Source organism: Aythya marila, assembly GCF_965140915.1.
Source record: "Aythya marila genome assembly, chromosome: 2".
NCBI lineage: Eukaryota > Metazoa > Chordata > Aves > Anseriformes > Anatidae > Aythya > Aythya marila.
This window is the reverse complement of record NC_139043.1, coordinates 47,680,760-47,701,114: the sequence shown is the minus strand read 5'-3', so window position 1 is coordinate 47,701,114 and position 20,355 is coordinate 47,680,760. Positions and strand designations below refer to the sequence as shown.

The 20,355-nt window shown below is 40.6% G+C and overlaps 1 pseudogene across 1 annotated transcript; it reads left to right on the top strand.

Annotated features, from left to right (window-relative positions):
- The first annotated feature begins 474 nt into the window (after positions 1-474).
- Positions 475-20,269, top strand: LOC309875676 (annotated as a pseudogene). Its single transcript, XR_014319583.1, has 11 exons — positions 475-611; positions 1,118-1,341; positions 2,930-3,314; positions 4,388-4,559; positions 5,371-5,549; positions 6,339-6,435; positions 6,833-6,979; positions 9,190-9,681; positions 18,178-18,349; positions 19,418-19,596; positions 20,169-20,269. The product of XR_014319583.1 is annotated as an uncharacterized misc_RNA (transcript).
- The last annotated feature ends 86 nt before the right edge of the window (positions 20,270-20,355 follow it).

Genomic DNA, 20,355 nt, shown 5'->3' with positions numbered 1-20,355 from the left:
GAATAGTCCTAGAAGGGTAGGTGGAATTTGTACCAAATTATTTTCCACAGAATTGCAAAACTCTCTCTCTCTCAAAAAAAAAAAAAAAAAAAAAAAAAAAAAAAGTACCAAAAGGTGCTTGTTCTACAGTATCAGAAAGGATGTCCTTTCTAGAAAATTAAGTTTCAAAACTGAGAGGAGAAGTTAGGTTCATTTCAGATAAGGGCACTCTTGTTTCATATGGCCTCACAGAAGCAAGTGGTGATCTCCCACCCGGGAGCCAGGCTGTGTCAGTTTTCTGCCGCATGTCGTGGTTTTCTCTGGAAGTGTTCAGAGACTTTTCCAGATATATATACCCTCCAGACAAAACCAGGCAGAGCAAGAGTTAAGCAAGCGCATGTAGCAGCCAGGGGCTGAAATTTCCGTGGGAGGACGTGCCCCTGCTGGCGGAATGGAACTGCAAGCAGCTATTGGCCCTGGCACGGAGGTGGCAGAGGGGGCTAGGGGCTGCGTGTTGCAAGTAACCAGGAAATTGCTCGGGTTTGCTTCCTCCGGGAGCCGCGAGGTTTAGCTGTAAAGAAAACATCGTCAGAAAGGAACCGGTCCAGATTAATTCTTTGGTGGTTATCAAGGTAATTAGTTTTCTTCTGTAGTTAAGTAAGTGGGAGGAATTTATTCTGGGTAAAATACACTGTTAATTTCAATTGAAAGCAGAGAGAGGAAAAAACGTGGAGGTTTGTTTTGCTACGATTCGGCTGAATAAAGTCATAGAGCAGTGACAGTCAATGAATCTGAAAGTAAGTAGCAAATCAAGCTCCAAATAAGAAATAAGGCTAGCGTAAGAAAACAGTGACACTGAAGTTAATAACTACAAGTAGTCCTGTTTATTTGCCTTTTTGTCTCAATCAGTCACATATTCAGAGTTTTTTTTTCTGCAGTGCAAGGTCCCGAACTTGATATCAGTGCACATACATTATAACAATATGTTATATCTGGTTATGGATGTATAGATACATGAAAGCAGATAATTTTATGTAAATAGAAAGTGAGTGGAGAGACAGCTTAAAAAAAAAAAAAAAAAGTCGGCACTACTGCAGATGATACTAGTCCAAAACCAAAATTGTCATATGCTTAACAGGTGTTACATTTAGCACACTGGACAAGACATCCTATATCTGAATAATTATGCTCAGGAGCAAAGCATTCAATCTGTTAAAATCTATTCACTTGATGGCTGGCCAGCCAAATTTGGCTTATAAAGGTATTCATCCAGTTATTGCTTCACATGGACATCGCCCTCACAGAAGTGTGGCATACAGACAGAGGTACAAGACAGGTGCAGGTAGTGCTCCTCAGACCAAGGTTAGTATCTGGAGAGCCCCTTTCCCTCTTCAAGATTTCCTTAAATGTATTTACAGTACTGCTATCAATATAATTTTTTAATATTGTACTTGGTACTTGCAGAAGCCCAGTTCTTGAACCAAGGCTGCAGTCTGTTCCTGTCCACATCAAACATGGCTGAAACCGTGGCTTACTCAGTGTATCCACAGTAATGAGCAGAGTAATTATATGTGACTTAGCCTGTTTTGTGTGAACAAGATGGTTTGTTTAAAGTTAAATCAGCTCTTGATGTGTTGTACTGTGGCTTCCCTATGAGTCTATAAACTTTTCCAAAGTTTAGAAAGTGCTTCTAAAATAAACGTGGGTTTGACTATGACCATCATGAGTGGTATATTTTACCAGAGAAGGAAATGGTGATGAAAGCAAATGGCTTAACACAATCCTGCTCTACTGGCATCTGCCAGCCAAGTGAGCATGTCCAGTACCTAAACAGTTTTCAGTTTTCCATGATGTAACTGCAGAAGATTTAGTTGCCACCCAGTCTGATTAAGCTTCTTCAGTAGCATCACAAAGCTGGATAATGCTGTCACAATATGACATTAAATCTTGTCTTTTATTTTATGGGTCATTTCTGGAGAATTAAATCTAATTTCTCCTTCTAAGGCCATGTTGTGTGATACTCTAAGAAATACACAGACTACAGCTGGGGAAATTTGGACAATTTTCACAACCATGTTGGGCTGGCTGATTTCAAAAGACTTCAGTTGGCAAGAAATAGATGAGATATATTTAAGAACTCAATATTTTTTTGCTGTATGGTTGCAGGATACAATATATTTGCATGGTCTGTTGCAGGCAAGACTGGTCTCAAAAATTCCTGGGCAAGGGAAAAATTCTAGTATGAAGGACTGTTATCAGTGGGACTTAACACTGTCACCTTTAGTGCTCTTCCCCAGTGGTTCAGCATGTAGGCACGGGTGTACAAAAGATTGACTTTTACTGCTAAATTTTGCAGGAGGTAAGTTCAGGTGAAGATATTTAAAACACTGAAGGCAAGCAGTGTAGCAGTTGTCCAAGGATGATCCTTCATTGCGCAAATTTTTTAGACCCGAACCATTCAAGACAGATGTTTGTCAGACCTGTCTGAGCCCCAGTGCCTCGCTACACTACCTACAGCTTCACCAGCTGTAATCAATAGACAGGAAGCTTTCAGCAATTTTCTAGCAGAAGTTTCATACCACTGTTCATATAATAAATTTGTGAATAAGACTGAGAAGCTACCAGATTTGTATGAAATCAGTATGAATTTAGGACTAAAATGAAACTATAAGAGCACCTTGTAAGAATTAAACTGGACTTAGATCCAATGGGGTGGATATTCCTTGGTGTTACAGCCTAATTCAGCACTTAATGAAGATACTGGAACATTTCTAATGTAAGAGCACGCTAGTATCACGTGATAGTGGATTTATTCTGTATTATTAAAAGGAGTATTAGGTTCCATTACCTTCCTATTTTACAGATGTGAATTTAAATGATTGATACATCGTCACTGTTTTAAGGATGTTCTACTAAACAACAGCGTATTTCTCCTATTCCTCTATTGTAGGCCATGTCAGAACAGGAGTTGCCGGGTCTTTTGATTCTGGATATTGGAGGAACTTATGGTGTGCAAGAAAATATTGTAGCACTTTTGAAAAAACACTTTTGCCCTATCACCATGAAGGAGTTTCTTGAAAACAAAAAAGAAATGAGCAAAAAAATCCAGTCCGTTTTTGTGTCTGAGTGCAGGCCAACTGTTGACCAGGAACTTCTAGAAAGTTTGCCTAATTTAAAGGTAATTGGAAACTCTGGGGTTGGAGTGGATCATTTAAACTTGAAAATGATTTCTAACTTTGGTGTGAAAGTCACCAATACCCCACATGCCGTTGCTGACTCTACAGCAGATATAGGAATGGCCTTGATGCTGGCCTCTGCCAGAAGACTAGTTGAAGGTAATATTTTAAATCTTCCTGGATCTTATGTATTTCTTTGGCATATCTCACATTCCTATGTTACAGATGATCTGTCAGAATCGATATTGGGGATGCCTTTACAAGAAAAAAACTTTCTGAGGACTCTGTTTTCAGAGGCCTCTTCTTTTCTCATGTCCCACTTCTCTTTAAGGCAATAGTGACAAGAGTAAGACTGTTACAGTTGCATCTCTAGAGCAGGAATGAGTATAGCACTCCATTTTTTCCTGTTTCTGTGAAGAGTTTGTCTAAACCAATGGGTTTTATTCTGAGAGTAGTACCAGCATTATTAGTGAAATAGCTGATATTCATTTTGATAATGTTATTCCAAACTGCACCACTAACCTTAAGTTATGTGCCTAAATGTAGATCCTTTCTCCCCCTGCCCTTGCTGTGTAATGCCCTTTGAGGGAGGAAGGTGTCAGTAGAGACAAGAAAGAGAGACAACAGAGACGAGATTGCCTCTGTCTTGAGACTCAGAATTTCTGTTATCACTGCTGCATACCTGAGTATGAAGTTACTCCTCTTTTCCCTTGATGTTTACCACTGTTGCATCTTGCTGAACCTCGAGTCTGATGTATAAAGCCTCACAGAGATCCCTGGCAGAGCTGGAATCTGCGGTGTACTTTCAACCCCACTCAAGCAGTACAGCTGTTTTGGTTTATGGTCCAGCAGATAGATTATGAGATTTGTCCCTGCTAAAAAAATGTGAAGTCAATGCTTGTGGGGTGGTAAATGACCCAGAAGCTAGTTTTGATCTTCAGAAAAAATATTCCAGTCACTAAAGGTTAATTTCCTGAGGAGGCAGTTCCTCCCAGGAGGATACCACCTTCTGGAAGCCCTTCTGTGTCACTGGATCCGGTCTTGGCTGTTGCAGGGAATGGCACCATCCAGGCCTGTCCATAAACTGGTCAAAATTCATCTTTAAATTAGTTAGGACATTTTTTAAACAGTATTTCTGAACCCTGCTGTAACAGTGAGATATTTTTTTTCCTCTGATTCCCAACCTGAATTTATGATTGGTTTGTACCCACTCAGCGTGTTTTTACATTCAGGCTCCCAGATAGCAATTTCTCCACACACAAAGTATTTTGCTGTTGACTGGCTGGGAGTTGAAGTTTCCAGGGCGACTCTTGGGATCATCGGGATGGGCAGAATTGGGTATAAAGTGGCTCAGAGAGCCAGAGCCTTTGACATGAAGATCCTGTACCACAACAGGAAGCAGAGGTAAAAATGTTTATTTCCTGTGTGTAGTTAAATTAGTCTGGGGGCAGTGTTGGAAGCTCTGGTCTGTGTCCCTGTTCTTCGTAGTCATTTGTGACAGTTGTAAGCCACATGAGGAAATATCACCGTGCCTCCACATCCTCACTTTGCTTCCCTGCTGCTCCTGCTGGGAAACACCTCCTCCTCACCTTTGTGCTCACTCCTCTCTAGTTAGCTATTTGTACTTTTGGAGAAAGGGTTGTGCTAACCTTTTTTAAGGTGAAGCTGAGGCAAACCAGACCCTGTCCTGCCAAAATTTTCTCTCAGGCTTCTGGCAACATCCCTGGCCCAGCCCAGGCTGTCCCTCAAGCTGTCACCCCTTTCCTCAGCCCAGACAGTTCAGTCACCACACTAATGCCAAGGATCTTAACTTCACATCATTTTATAGTTTCTTTCTTTTCTTCCTCTTTATCCCTTTTCCACCACAAGACCTGACATGTCAAGCAAAGAGAGAGTCTACAGGAACTGTATAGGCACAGAAGCAGGAGAGAAAGAAACAGGGGCCTTCTGCATATCCAGCCCCCTATACCTAATATCACCAATGTGCTTTGATTTCATATTTATGTAACTCCACCAGTGTCCTACCACTCCTCAGTCCTGTTGGTCTTTCTAGGCCACATCCTTCCCTCCCTTCTGCCATCTGTTCTTATCAATGTCTTTTCCTTTATTCTGGCCTCTTAATATTTAGGCTGCTCAAGTTCTTTGTTAGGGTTGGTTGATTGTTAAAGCCGATTCAAAGTATTTGTGTCAAATTGGGTATGCATTTTTCCTTCAGAAGAAAGGAGGAGGAACAGGCAGTTGGTGCCCACTACTGTGAGAAGATGGAAGACTTGCTGCAGCAATCTGACTTTGTTATGCTGGTTGTGAACCTGACTCCTGAGACTCACAAAATGATTGGGAAAAAGGAGCTGGGGCTGATGAAACCCACAGCCACTCTTATAAACATTGGCCGAGGTAGGAATATCTACCAGAACTGGTTATTGTTCCATAGTTAAGGTTGTGTTTTACCTGATTACGTTGGCATTCCATACTCCAGCATCAGTCTGTGATATCCCTGTGTTGTTTGAGTCACAAAAGAGCTGGAAATCTACAAATTAATGACTTACCGTAATTCAGATACCATGTGTTCAAAGGTTCTATGGAGTATGGAAATATTCAGCAGTTGTTCTGCATCTCTGTAGCCTTAACTTGAAGACATCTTTTTTCATAGCGGAAATAACATTATTCCTCATGAAAGGTTGAATGATGAATGGGGTACAAAGGAAAACATAAGCTTCAACTGAAGCAGCTATGTGGAAAAGAAACCTGACATGGGATTACAGATCTGTTGGTACTGAACAAGTATATGTAAGAGCAGACCTGGAGAGACTATAAATCAGTAAACAAAACAGATAAAAGAGCGAAAATCTCAAGGGAATTAAGTTATTTTCTACATATAATAACATAGGAAGCATTACTATAGAATAATACAGGAAATAGGCATCAAAACGAGAAAAATACTAAGATCTCTGACATCCCAGGAAAAAACGTATATGTTAGACCAAAATACACCTCAAATTAAAGGTTAATAAATAAAATCTCATTATGTTTCCTTTGGTTAATGGTTATTAGACAGACATTCTAGTTTCTAACAAAACAAAGATCCTTTAATTTTTCTCACTGGAGTCTTGAGACCTTTTCCCGCTGCCAGGTAAAAACGCGTTCATTAACTTGTCATGATAGAAAGATATTATTTCAATACAGGTGCACTTATTGATCAAGACGCATTGGTAGAAGCTCTCCAGAATAACGTAATCAGGGCTGCTGCTCTGGACGTGACATACCCTGAGCCTCTGCCAAGGTAGAGAAACCTGTTTTCCATTCTGTTAATCTGAAATGTTTTAAACTGTGAGCAAAGGTGTGCTCATAATCTTGATCTCTATGGGGAGTCTCTCACTGTTTAAGAGCAGAACCTCAGTTTATCTTGCACAATCACAAGTAAATGACAAACTGTGCCCCCTCCCCAAATCTAGAAGTTCTTTGCCAACCTGACTGACAAGCTAGACAACAACACCAATACAGAGGAAGAACAAATGGGAAGCGAGCTTCCCACAGTTTTCTGCCCGTCCTGTGTGTGTGGCACCTTTACCTTCACATGCCATTGCTGTTTCCTGAGGTTTGGTCCTTAACAACTAGCATGTAACAGCAACAGAGTAAATTCCATGTGTAATGCATTCTGTTTGTTCTGTTTCTTGCAGAGATCATCCTTTGTTAAAATTAAATAACATCATTATAACCCCTCACATTGGAACTGCAACAGTCCAAGCCGTCCAGATGATGGCAGAAGAAGCAATAGCAAATATGCTGGCTGTTCTCAATGGTCAACCCATTCCGAGTGAAGTGTTTCCCAAATGATGTGGGCCAGATGACACTGCTAAATCTCTTATCTATAAGAAGGCACTATTTCCTACAGTACCACTTTTAATTTTTTTAAAAAAAGTAACTGTTTCTGCACTGATGATGTCATGATACTGCAAAGCTGTCATCTCACTCGACTTACCCCGTATTGTCATTTGCAATTCTGAAAAATAAAAAATTGATAATTTTTTTGAAGGTTTTAAACTGAGCAGTTATGTGCTTCGATATCTTCGTTATTTCAATCAGTATCCGTGTGCTGTTCCTCGTACTTGCACGAACAATAATGATAAGCAAGTGCATTGAGCAGTTAGCATGAAACTCTCAAATATATTTAAGGTGAATTGAGCATTAATACCCTACAGAAACATTACCATATCCCGAAACTCTTTTTAGCCAATATTTCAATATTCTATTTGGATGTCAAAACTCTCAACAAAGCAAACTCCTTTGAAATTATTTTAGTCCTAAGGTTTTCTACTGTAAGAAGAACTCTGCCTCATCTACATGTCAAATCAAAGTGAAGCCAACCACTGAAAAAATATCTTTGATTTACCTGACAGGATCCTCACAGTAAATTTAGTTCCTCTCTGCAGACAGCAATTATGTGTTTGTTTGTTTTTTTTTCTTTGTTGAGCATGAAACAGTGGTAGTTCTAGCAGTGAAATCAACTGGATGAGGGCACAGCCTAAAGCAAAATTTGTGATCAGGGCTAACTTCCAGCCAAAGGCTTTTTTTTCTTGCATTTGCCTTCCTATCAGCAAGCAATACAATTAGAAAATGCAGTAAAATATTTGTAACCTCCATACAACCATGAAGACTCTTCATTATTCTGGAATACGGTCAGCCTTCTTGATGTGATGGTAAAATGAAGATTTAGCACAGTAACTTTAGACAAGCTAAGAGCAAGACATTCACATGCAAATAGTGAAATACTGCTAACAAGGCAGCAGTCGGCATTGCTATAGGGGATTCCAAGATTTTCAGACCTTGAACACTGCCCTGCCCTCTCCCCACTGCCAGCTCTTTACTGAATTGCTATGGAAAATTCATGGTGACTGTAAAAGGTCTATTTTTTTTTAAACAGCTGTCTATTCCCAGACTGCCTTTAACCCTTAAACAGATGGTCTCTGATTCCTGAAGGGGGAAAAAAAATAATTCAAGTGCTTAAATCCTTGTTTGAAAATGCTTGCTTAAGCAACTATTATATTGTTAATTTCTGATCGCCTCAAGAGAAAGCGCTGCAGTTAAGAAGTCACTGGTGTCTCTTCAGGACATGAAGCTGCAAAAGTCTCTGCAATAAAACATTTAAAAATTAACCTGTAGCACAAAGTTCATGACAAATCTATGCAATTTATTTTCAGGAAATGAATTTATTTTCAGGAATTTTAAGATTTGGTTCAACGTAAGATATTTAGACAGAGTAATTTATGATCTCAGGGTAGGAAAGGAGATTTGTACACCAGAATACTTACGGTCTGAAATTCAGTAATTAATCAGAAATAATTGCATGTTTTGACCCTGGTGACAGTGATATAAAACTTTACAGCCCCTAAGGGACAGAACTTGTTCAGACTTCACTATGTGATACTGGGGTGTTGTTTTTTATTTTGTTTTGGTTTGTTCATTTTGCTTCTTTGTTGTAACACAGTGAAAACTCAATAACTAGTTATGAAGCAGGTATTCTTCATTAGGGCACCGGGTGTGGGAGGCATCGCTCCACCTAACACACACACACCAAGGGTTACTGGCAGTGTGCTTATATTAGTGGGACAAATACATATTCAACTCATTTCCTGTAAGGCTCTTGCATATTCAACTCCGAAGATTCATTAACATAGGTTCCCGCTTCTATTCGCATGCATACTGGAGTCCTTGGGTGGTCCTCCAGTGTACTCCGGTGGTCTTTTGATGAAGGCCAGAAGTCTTCCTTGCTGCTAAACTCCTGACCTTTCCTTTCTTTGACAGACTTCAGCAGTCAAGCCAGTTCTTGCTGGTTCTATTATCTATGCATACAGTCTTTTACATACAATTATACAACATACAATTGTGCTAGCTAAGACCTACGGAATCAATATCCTTTATCTTGTTCCCTGTCTCAGTTGCATATAATTGATGGTATACTAAAAGGGGTGATTTCTTTTCTTGGCTCATTTACCTCTCTGTTCAAATATGTGGTTTATAAGATTTCTTGTCACAGTTGTCATGAAACAGGACAAGAAAATGATGATTCTTTAAAATGTCTGGAAATAATTATGTGCAATTCTTCTGATACTATGTCTTTCTTTTTTGTGCAGATTATGGAAGGAGGAGTGCTCTCTGGACTTTTGGTAAATGAAATTGGTGGAATACCTGGGATACTTGCATGGCCACATGGAGTTTCTGAAAAAAAACACAATTCTACCTCATCACTGTGAAGAAATTTCTTGAAGACAGAAAGCATTTGAGTAAAAAGGTCCACACAATCTAATTGTGGTGGCACAAACCAGTCATTGACCAAGACTTCTACCAAAGCCTGCCAAACTTGAAAGTGATTGCAAATTTTAGAGTAGGAATGGATCACCTGGATCTGAAACTTGTAGGTAGTTTTGATGTGAAAATAGCTAATGCTCCATGTGCTGTTTCTAGCAGCACAGCAGATACAGGGATGGCTTTGTTGATGACATCTGCTAGAAGACATAACTGCTAGAAGGTAACATTTCAGTTCTTTTGTAGCTTCTAGAAATCATACAAGATTTACATACCATTAATTTGACTTTAATGGAGTTGTTTATCTGGAGATATTCATAGTGCAATCAAACATAAAAAATAAGCATGTTGGGTTAGCAAACAGAATAATTTGTATTTTGATATCACAGAATCATTTAGATTGGAAAACACCCATGAGATCAAGTCCAACCATCACCTCACACTACCAAGTCCACCACTAAACCACATGCCTAAGTGTCACATGCACTAAATACCTCCAAGGATGGCAACTCCAGCACTTCCTATATTTTATATATCATAAATATATCAAAATTGTTACTTTATACACAAACACATATTTCAACCACGTATAAATAAAATCAAAGAGGTTAATTTTTCACAGGTCACCAGCCTGGGTTGAAAATACTTGAGCAGAATCTTATCATGGTGTACTCAAATATGACTTTGTCATTTGTGGACAGGGCTTGATCTTAGAGGCTGGAATTGAGTAATTTAAGAGGCATCAGGGACTGACAAGGCAGGCTGCTCCAGTTTCTGCTAGTAGCATCCTTTCCAGTTTCATTTATTTATTTATTTATTCATTTTTTTTATTGCTGTTTTCCCTGATAGACCTATCCTTGGCTTGGTTAGAATGTCTTCTGCTTCAGGAATGGATCCTTCAGATTTATCCTATTAAATTTACCTGCCTTTGATTTGCCTCCTCTACCACAGGATTCATAGAAACTCAAAGGAGTGATACGTGTCTCCCCCAGATCTTTTTCTACCTCAGAAGAAGGAGACATATTAAAGGGGAGATTAATGACTTGTTTCCACCTCCATAAACTATCCCTGGCAGCATTTCTCTGTTCTGGCATGACTGAGTTTTTATCCTGTGGCATATATATATATATATGGCATATATATGGCATATATATGCCATATATATGGCATATGTGTATATATATATAATATGTAGAGAAATATTTTTATTATTATTATTATTTTCACTTTCATAATATTTTGCTTACGTTTTAGAAGAGCTGACAACATTGTAAGACTGAAACATCAGAAGCTTTTCACCTTAGTAGCAGGCTAATAAACTCTGTTTCTTTGTGCATGTAAGTTTATTTTCTGTTTGTGTAACCATACACAATTTTGCAGGTTTAACAGATAATCTGTGGAAATTACTGAGAAGTGATTTTTAAAGAAGTCACATTTCCCTGTCAAAGAAGAGTGGCAGAGATGAACAGGAAACCTGCTCTTATTCTAAATAGCATGACCAATATCTGGTGTTATTCTCCTCATAACATTTCCAACCTCTGCAGCGTTATTGGCAATAATTGTTTTGAGTACTGATGCAGAACAGGTCAATACTCTTCTGAGTCTAAAGCACTAAAGGGATTTTTAGGGGAGATTACATCAAAAGGCATTTAGTTGTATGGTGAGAACAAGTGGGGAACATCACACACATGGCAGGGAAAGATGATATATTAGGGAATAACCTAGGAGATTACAAAAAGCATTGCTATTTAAAACTGTGTTTGTGAATGTTAAACATATGTGTTGTAGTAGCACCTCAAGCATAGACTATTTTTTCATGTTCCTCTGTGTTGGACCCCATTCAGTTTTCATATTGGAATGGTTTTTGTGTACTTGAAGTTTACTGAAGTTCACTGTGAAGCTTATTTTCTAGGAGTTCGAGTTACTGGAGCTACTCTGGGAATCATTGGCACAGGCAGCATTGGGTGTAAGATTGCACAGAGATCCAAAGCATTTGAAATGAAGATTTTTGTGCCACAACAGGACACAGAGGTGAAGACCCTAATTACAGCAGAAATTGCCTTTTAGATAGCCTGTACTTCCATTTCAAGGAATTATGTCAGCACAGCAAGGAATGGAAGAATAGGGCCAGGATTAAGAGAAAAGAAAAGAATGGTTGCATCAAAACAGTCTTGTGTTTGCATCATTTAGTGATTAAACAACACTTGAGAAGTTAATTTAGCTTTAATGTTAGAATTTCTATGGTTTTCTGGAGAAGTGAGCAGAAGAAGGAAAATCAAGCTTATACCTTTTTTATTCTTATGTTTTACCATAGTGACATATAACTCTGCTGTTTGTTTATTTTTTTTCCCATATGTCAAAGTTCAGGATTGATCTTGCTGAAATTCTGAGTGACTGAAGAATTAGAAAGGGAATACTTAGGAAAATCTGATTAAATGATTGCTGATCTGATCTTGAGAAAACCTTGTTTCTCTTCAAGTCCGTAAGAACTTTGCCAAATATTTAACTGGATTTCACTCTTTATTACTTGCTCCTTTTAAATTGCACATCTGGGAATCTGAGCTTAGTTAGAGATTTGGCAGGGGGCTCTGATATCAAGGTGAAAAAGGTTCCCATGTACAACTTAAGACATCTGCAACCAGACTGGGTGAAGCCAAGAAGAAGAGTAAATATTTACTGCTATAGATCGTGACTTACCCTGAGACAGCTTTACTCCTCCCTGGTTGAAGGGAGAATCTGCAGTACTAGTACCACTGTCTTTGAGTGATTTTCGCCGTACATAGACTGCAGCAGAAGTGTTGCTGCTCTAGCTAGCTCTAGCCAAACCACAAGGATGGAAATCTCTAGCCATAAGTCTGGAAATCTCTAGCCATATTTGAAATTACTGTTACTTCAGAAATTATAACAACTGAGCAAACCCACATAGGAAAAAAAAATACTAGAAAACTCCCTCCTTCAGTTCTTGAGAATTTATAAAGTGATCTTTCAGAATTTATAAACCATAAAGAGAAAATAAAGCACAAATTATTATTTTTTTCCTGCTAGTCTTCAATACCTTCCTCTGTTTAATATGTTTTGCTCCTTGATATTCATCTAAGAGTGTAATGACGAATTATCAGTGCACAGTGCAACAAAAGAAAACTACCTATTTTAAAGTACATTTCCATGTTGTGTGCTGAAGCAAGATGCATTCTGAGTGCCTGTTCTTTTCCCGCTTATTCACTGTTTATTGACTCAGACACTAAAAGAAAACAACAAAATGGATATGTTAGGAGACACATGGTCCTAAGTGACACTGAAGTTATTTTCTTCATGTTACTTCTTTCTTTATTTCTAGATTAGGGGTGAGATAATTCAAAGTCATTCTCTTGCAATCAGGAGCAAAATCCTGTACATGTAGTCTCCTATCATTGCTTCCTTAGTTCCCAAAATCCAGGCAGCTAAGTTTACAATGAACAGCAGAAATGGCAAGTACCATTTTTTACTGTGAAAAGTTCAAATTAAAAATCTCTGTCTACTTTGGTAATGTTTTGCATTGAACGCTTTATTTCATGAAAGTCCTGGAGCAGCCAGGGCCCATCATAAATTGCCAAAGCATTTTCTTGCTGATTCCTCTCATCACCGAATGACAGGCTTGCTGGATGATGGCAACAGGATGAGGACCAGCAGCACACTCAGAGGTCCCATGGATGAATTCTCGTGAACCTGACAACTCTGTTTTGAGTGATTACTGCATCCTGTGAGGTGCGCCTTTCCCACAGAGGATCCTGGAGAACAGACCATGTGCTGACATCCTTCACAGTGCTTAGCCCACTTACAGGCACTAAAATAAGCCAATGGACCCTGCACCACAGTGGCTGAGAGGCAAGCGTGCAATCCATCCCCTGCAGTAGGACTTGCTACCTTGCAGAATAAGGGCCTAAACAGCCAGCTGACACTAAACACATTTTAATCTGCCACTGGTTTGTTTCATGGATGAGATAATCAGGCTGTAGGTGTTGCAGTGTGATCTCTTATTTCCCCATCAGGAAAGAGCAGGAACAGCAGGATGTTGGTGCCATTTACTGTAAAAAGATAGTTGCTTTGATCCAACAGGCAAATTTTGCAATGGTGGTGGTGAGTCTGACACCTCAGACACACAAGCTGATTGGGAAAGGAGAGATTGACCTGATGAAACCCACAGTTACTCTCATTAACATTAGCTGAGGTAATATTAAGAACAGTTCACTGGCCTGAGTACAAAACATGAGCCAGCTTCTGCTGTGGTGCGTGCAGCACCATGCTGCATGAACCACACAGCTGGTGCATGTACTGCAGGCAGATCAGACATAGTGAAAATTTCTTCCTCTACCTTTCTGCTCTGTTTTCTGTCTCAGATTATTACCTGAAAATAGCAATCAGAGAGACTGTTATTACAAATTAAGTGCCATAGTTGACCAAGAGGTGCAGGTGGTAGTTCTGCAGACTGTTTTTTTGGGGCTGCAGCTTTGGACATCACCTGCCCGGATTCACTGCCCACGTTGTCATCTGTGCTTATTTCTCTTAAACACTGAGTGAGCCCCGCCAGATGCCCGGAGGCAGGGGTCTGGCAGAGACAGCCCCTACACTCCTGGCTTTTCTGTGAAAGTGCTTTGAATAAGAATGGGAGGCAGCCCAGATGCTGGGACTGATAACAGGCCAAAGGGAAGTGTAGGCGGCAGGAAACAACAGGAAGGAACTTGTGTGCCAGGGGAGCAGTAAACCACTCCACAAAATCACTTTTTAAAACTACATCGGTGTTTCTCTCAATTCTTTTATCTGAAGATGTAACATACCATGAATGTGTGGAAGTGGCTTGAATCATCACTCCTTCTTAGACCTGCTGTATTGTCCAAAATTTTCGCTCCCCACAGGCTTGTTTCCCCAATACAAAGCTGAAGTATATCTTGGGCCCAGAGGCTATGGGCATGTCTACCAGCATGGTGCCTCATGGAGGCACTTTCTCAACATTTGACGCATAAATCCTGGATTTTTGCTTAAAAAACAGTAACATCGCTTTGACTATTATTGTTTGGTTATTCTTTGGCTAATTGTGTTTTCATTTTGTTGATCCAAATTTGTTGATTTGATATATAAAAGGGTAACTATTGTAGTGTACTTTGAAATGTTTCCCCCCCCCCTTTTTTTTTTTTACTTTCAGTACTAAAATTTGGTAGACTTTCTTCCTAGACTTATAGCTAGAGCAAACTTGTGTCTTCTGCTTTACAATGGTCCTTTGATCTCAGGCATCCTTGCATAAGCACTAAGTTAAAAGATCATCTATTATGCCTCATCAGCAGACTTGCAAGAGGTTGATGTGGAACATGGAATGTGTAAGCATTAAGTGTTTATTGCTTTTTTTTGTTGTTGTCTTTTGAAAGATCAAAAAACCCTGCTTATACTAGGAATCTGGTTAATACGCTTTAACTCTGTCTTGCTAGTTAATGAATTTTTAGTTTAAAGTCTAACTGTGCAAACTTGAAATCCATGTGAACAAATGTACTCCAAAGTCATCAACAGGATAACAGTTTATGGCTTTGTATAATTTTGTATAATTATTACATTTTTTTATTATCCTTTATCTCTTCTTGGTTATTTTACAGAGGACCTTGTGTTGAACTTGATTGCTTCTCTGTTCAGCATATCCAAATGTGTTTGGTAGAATTGGAGGAGATACAATTGTATATGATTAGACCATCTCAGAGTGTTGCAGTGCTCAAGTAAGCCCAGAAGTTTGCGAGTGAGTTATTTCTCAGCTTGGAAAGAAAAGAGATCCCCTGGCCCCAGGCAGAAGGAGGGATTTCTGGCTCCTCAGCTGCTCTCACCACACAGGTCAGGTCCATCCTTGAGTGGCTGCTCGTCACCTTTATATTAGGGGGAATCACACCAGCATGTATTTAGTGAACAAAATACTGAAACAATACTCAGCAGCCTTCATTACCTGTGATTTATGGTGCAAGTCACCATGACAGGAAAACGTTTACACATTTCTCATCTGGGATAGACACAGGACTGCCTGTAACAGGGGTGACAGCTGCCATGAACGACCACTCTTGGCCTGTCCCGGCTCCTTATGTCTCAGAGGAGCACTGGGAGTATTCTCCATGCTTGCAATGAGATCTGTCACTGGCGTCTGCCGGTCAGAGACTCCTCATGAAGCAGTAACTCAAGCGCACATAGCTTTATGACCCACCAGAGGAACAGGACCATGCCTCCTACTCAAAGAGGGTATGGATGAAAGGAAAGCAAACATGACATTAACGCAAAATCTTCTTTATTCTGAAAGTATCAACAGCACAAAAGCAGCACGCTTCTGAAAAAACAAATACATATATGTACACGGTCTGAAGGCAGCAGCCAGGGCCACGGGCAGCCTGACCTCCTCCCAGACACCTCTCCCAGAGGACAGCACCTCCTCCTGCTCCTCCTCCTTCCCCCTCAGCCCCGATTCTCCCCGGCAGCGGCGGCGGCGAGAGGCGGAGGTGAGCGCTGTGGGGACTCCGGGCCGCCGGGGCCCGGCGGCGGCCGCCCCGCCTCAGGCGCCCGCAGGGCGGCCCCGAGCGCGGCGCTGCCTCAGCGGGGCCGAGCGGCCCCCGGTGAGAGGGGAGCCGGCCTGGCTGGGGGCGTCCCGCAGGGCCAGGGCTAGGGCGAGTCCTGCCAGGCGCCGGGCTGCCCTTCGGGAATGCTCTCGTCTTCAGCTCCACCTGCAGGCTCCTCGGGAAGGCGGCGAGAGTCCGCAGAGGGGGCTTCATGCAGGGCTCAGCCCACCCTGCTTGCTGAAACAGCCATGAAGTGCGTGCTGCAGGGCTGGGGGGAGAAGGAGGGTGCTCATCCCTCCGAGCAGAGGTGTCAGGATACTGAAGGAGATTTGAGGGGGAAGAAAAGGGCAATCTTACATTGAGAAAGTAAATTGCTAACTCCAGAGTCCGTAGTTAACAAATTGTAGTGGTTTTATTCAACAAGGCTTTTCCTGACATAATCTCATTCATGCTTTTTAATCGACGTGACTGCATAAATGGAAATTGAAAGCAGAGCTTGGGGGCTAAAAGATAGTTTTGAACTCTCATGGCCACATTCGTAAATTATCAAGATGCTGGCCTCTGAATGGACTGAACATTGAGCAGGTGTAACATATAGTAGCTCTTTTGGTCAAGTGTTAGCCTGGCTGGTATGCTAGAAACAATAATGTGTTCTTGTCTTATTACCAAGGCTGTGTAAAAATTGAACACAGAAGTTCTGCGTGTGGAAGTGACTGTCCTTAGCCAACTCTATCATCAAGTAAGAAAAGGCGTGTTGATTCCTATTTTTAAAAAAGGTATAATGACTCACTTAAGGAGATGTCCTCTTGGTTTCTCGTTTTTGTAGGGCATGGAGGATCAGAAGCTGCCTTGTGTGCTAATTGACTGTATAGGAGAGAAGCATGGAGTATATGAAGATCATGCTGAATTACTGAAGGAACATTTTTGTCTCATCACCATGAAAGAATATAACGAAAACAAGACAATTCTCGGCAAAAAGATCAGAGCTATTTATATGTGGTATCACAAACCAGTTATTAATGAAGAATTACTCCAGAGCCTACCTAACTTGAAGATAGTTGCAAGCTCTGGAGTGGGAATAGACCATTTGGACCTGAACCTCCTCTCCCGCTATGGTGTGAAAGTGTCTAACACTCCATTTATTGTTTCCACTGACACTGCAGACTTGGGGATGGCTTTGATGCTGGCATCCTCCAGGAGGCTTGTGGAAGGTAATAACTGAAATGCTTTCGGCCTTTTTAAAGAAAAGCTGGCTGTTCAAAACATGGAATTAGAAAGTGTGTGCTGCTGTGAAGGTAAGCTTAATAGTAGCAATACAGAAAAATACGAAGACAGAGATGTTAATCTGTCATGCTGATGATGAGAACTTGCACATGGTGTATTCAATTTCTGAACAGATATATTATCAAGGTAGATACATTCCGTTTTCCAGATGGCCCTAAGTTCAGGCTTCTTCTCCTTCAGTCCATAGCCACTTACTCATTCTACATGTTCACTGCAGTCTTGCTTTTCAAGCTCTAATAAACAAAGTTATTTGCAAGGAACCCTGAAACCTGTCTTTGCCAAGCTGATAAGAATTTGAGTCATGATGAACAAACTGTCCAGAAATTTGTCCACTGTGCACTGTATTTCTTTTCTCTGTGAGCTATTGTGTTTCTGTAAGATGGCTGGGAAACATATTTTGGCTTCGCTGAAAGTCTTTTGATGGTACTACAATATGTATTTCATCAATTACACTATTCAGTGCCTACAGCATAGGTGATATGTGTGGCACTGTCAGTTACATTAGTGCTGGTGAAACTACCATGAGTAGGAAGCTGTATTGCTGAGATGCATTTTAATTGAACAATAATTTGTACTGCAGACAAAGAAAGATTATGAGTAGGTTTGGTGTTGTACATCAAAGTGAGGTTGCTGCTTTGGCCTTCCTTTCCCTGTCTTCCAAAAAGAGTCTGGATACACTTATATCCCAAGCAAGGAATCAATGTAAGAAATTGTGTTGCCAGTGCAGCATTTTTTGAGTCTTGTCCAGAAACACAATAGCATTATGTTATCGTTCCTCTGTTTCTGTATTGTGTTATGATAAAAAGTAACCAGATGCCAGGAGCCGTACAATTCTTTACATGACATTTTCCTTTTTTTTTTTTTTTCTTTCCCCTAAGGCTATCAAATGGCGGTTTCCCCTGACACTGAATATTTCCCTGCCAACTGGCTGGGGGCTGAGGTTTCTGGAGCTACTCTAGGGATCATTGGAATGGGCACCATTGGCTACAAAGTGGCTGAGAGAGCCAAAGCCTTTGAAATGAAAATTTTGTACCACAACAGGAAACAGAGGTAAAAACAGTTACAGCTCCATGGAAAGCCTACTTTGTCACTGCTTTTGAACATTATTCATAGCTTTCACTGACAAATTAATCTCATATGCCCCACTTGTTAGGATAGGATGATGTATTCTCTGCATTGCTGTTGAATATTGTAGATGTTAGGAAGCAGCGAGGGGAGCTGCTCCCTAAGTGATAACATGGCCAGCAGGGCAGAGGCCTCTCTGGCCAGGGCCCAGGTGTCCAGCACAGAGACCATGGCCAGGTTCATCCAAAAGTCCAAGCCATCAGGCAGGTTCATGGTGAGTGGGCTGGGCTGAGACCAAACCAGGGAGCTGCTGTGACATACATGTAGCAGGGATGCAGGTAGAAATACCTCAGTCATCCTTTTAGAATCAGCTGGCCACGAGAACTGGACTTGCCAGCCCTTTGGCTGTCTTCTGTATGAAACACACATGCCTTTCTGTGTACCTGTTTGGCAAGGCCTGCTCCCACATACCGTGCCTCATTTACTTCTGTGGGAACCTGGCGGGAGCAAGGCAATGCACGCCCTGATTTATCCTGATACAGATCAAAACGCTGTCTGATCCTACAGTAGGTAGTTTCAGTGAGACAGCGCTGATACTCATAGGAAGCAGAGTGCTGGTGACACAGATTTCTGAAAATTGCCCTGCCCTGCCTCATCTGTTTCCTCAGCAATTTTCAGATGAGTTACTTTTCACAGGGAAGGGAATTCATGTCAGACATCGGTTTTGCATTTGGGTTGGAAAAGAACCAATTCCTACATCCGGAAGCTGTGGTATAAATGCATTTATTTTATTATTTATTCATTGCATTTATGTGCATTTCTTACTTTCCTCCCATGGGTATAGTACTGCACGTGTTTGTATAGTGCACTTGATATTGTGGGAAACAGAGCTTAAAATTTTTCCTTATTGAATTTCAGTCAGGTAATTAGCTAGCTGCTTCTTAATGAAAAAATGAAGAAGCATTTCCTCTAATGCTGATTTGAACTTTTCCTACAACTTGTTGCTTACGATTAGACTTTAATTTTCTCCTCCTCCCTTCCCTCCCCTCCCAGAAACAAGGAAGAAGAAAATGCTGTTGGAGCCATCTACTGTAAGAAGATAGATGATTTGCTCCAGCAGTCAGATTTTGTGATGCTAGCTGTGAACCTGACACCTCAGACACACAAACTGATTGGGAAGAGGGAACTACAGCTAATGAAACCCACAGCTACTCTCATTAACATCAGCAGAGGTAGGGTACAGTATAGATAACTGCCAGTGAATCATAATGTAGTTTTATTAAGTTTTTGTATCGAAAGACCTGGGAAAATCCAACTCCAATAAAGAGTCTGTTACTCTGAAATTTTCAATTAAATTTCTGATTACTAGATTATTTAGCCCATGGTCATATCTCAGCAAAATATTTAAGCATTTCCATAATGAGTAAGTACGTCTCTAAAATGTTACTGAGTTTGGAGTGTCAGAAGCCTGTGTGTATTTATACAATGTCTGACTTAAGCATTTTATTTTCTTCTCTACTTAATGCAGTGTGCTTCCTAACATAGATCTAGGTGACAAAGCTCACTCTGAAGCCTGGTGCTGTACTTTACTTTATGCTGCTACATCCTGCCTTTTAAAATTCCCAATTGTCCAACTCTGATGTGTGTACCCAAGCTTCCTCCTCCTGGTTGAGCACCCTCTGCTGCTATTTCTGCTTTGTGAACATCACTAGCTCTACAATTTGCTTAACCATCATGCCAAAAAAGATGGTGAAAGAACTGTGTGGAATACAAAAATGAGAGTATCTTTCTTACTGTAACCTAGGTCTGGTTGTAGATCAGGATGATTTGGTGGAAGCCCTTCAAAACAAAGTTATTAAGGCAGCTGCTCTGGATGTGACATATCCTGAACCTTTGCCAAGGTAGGGCATGTAATTAAGTTAATGTGTCTGCATACAAGTTTATGGGCATGTGAGAAATTACATAATCTTGTTAATAATCCTGTACATAAT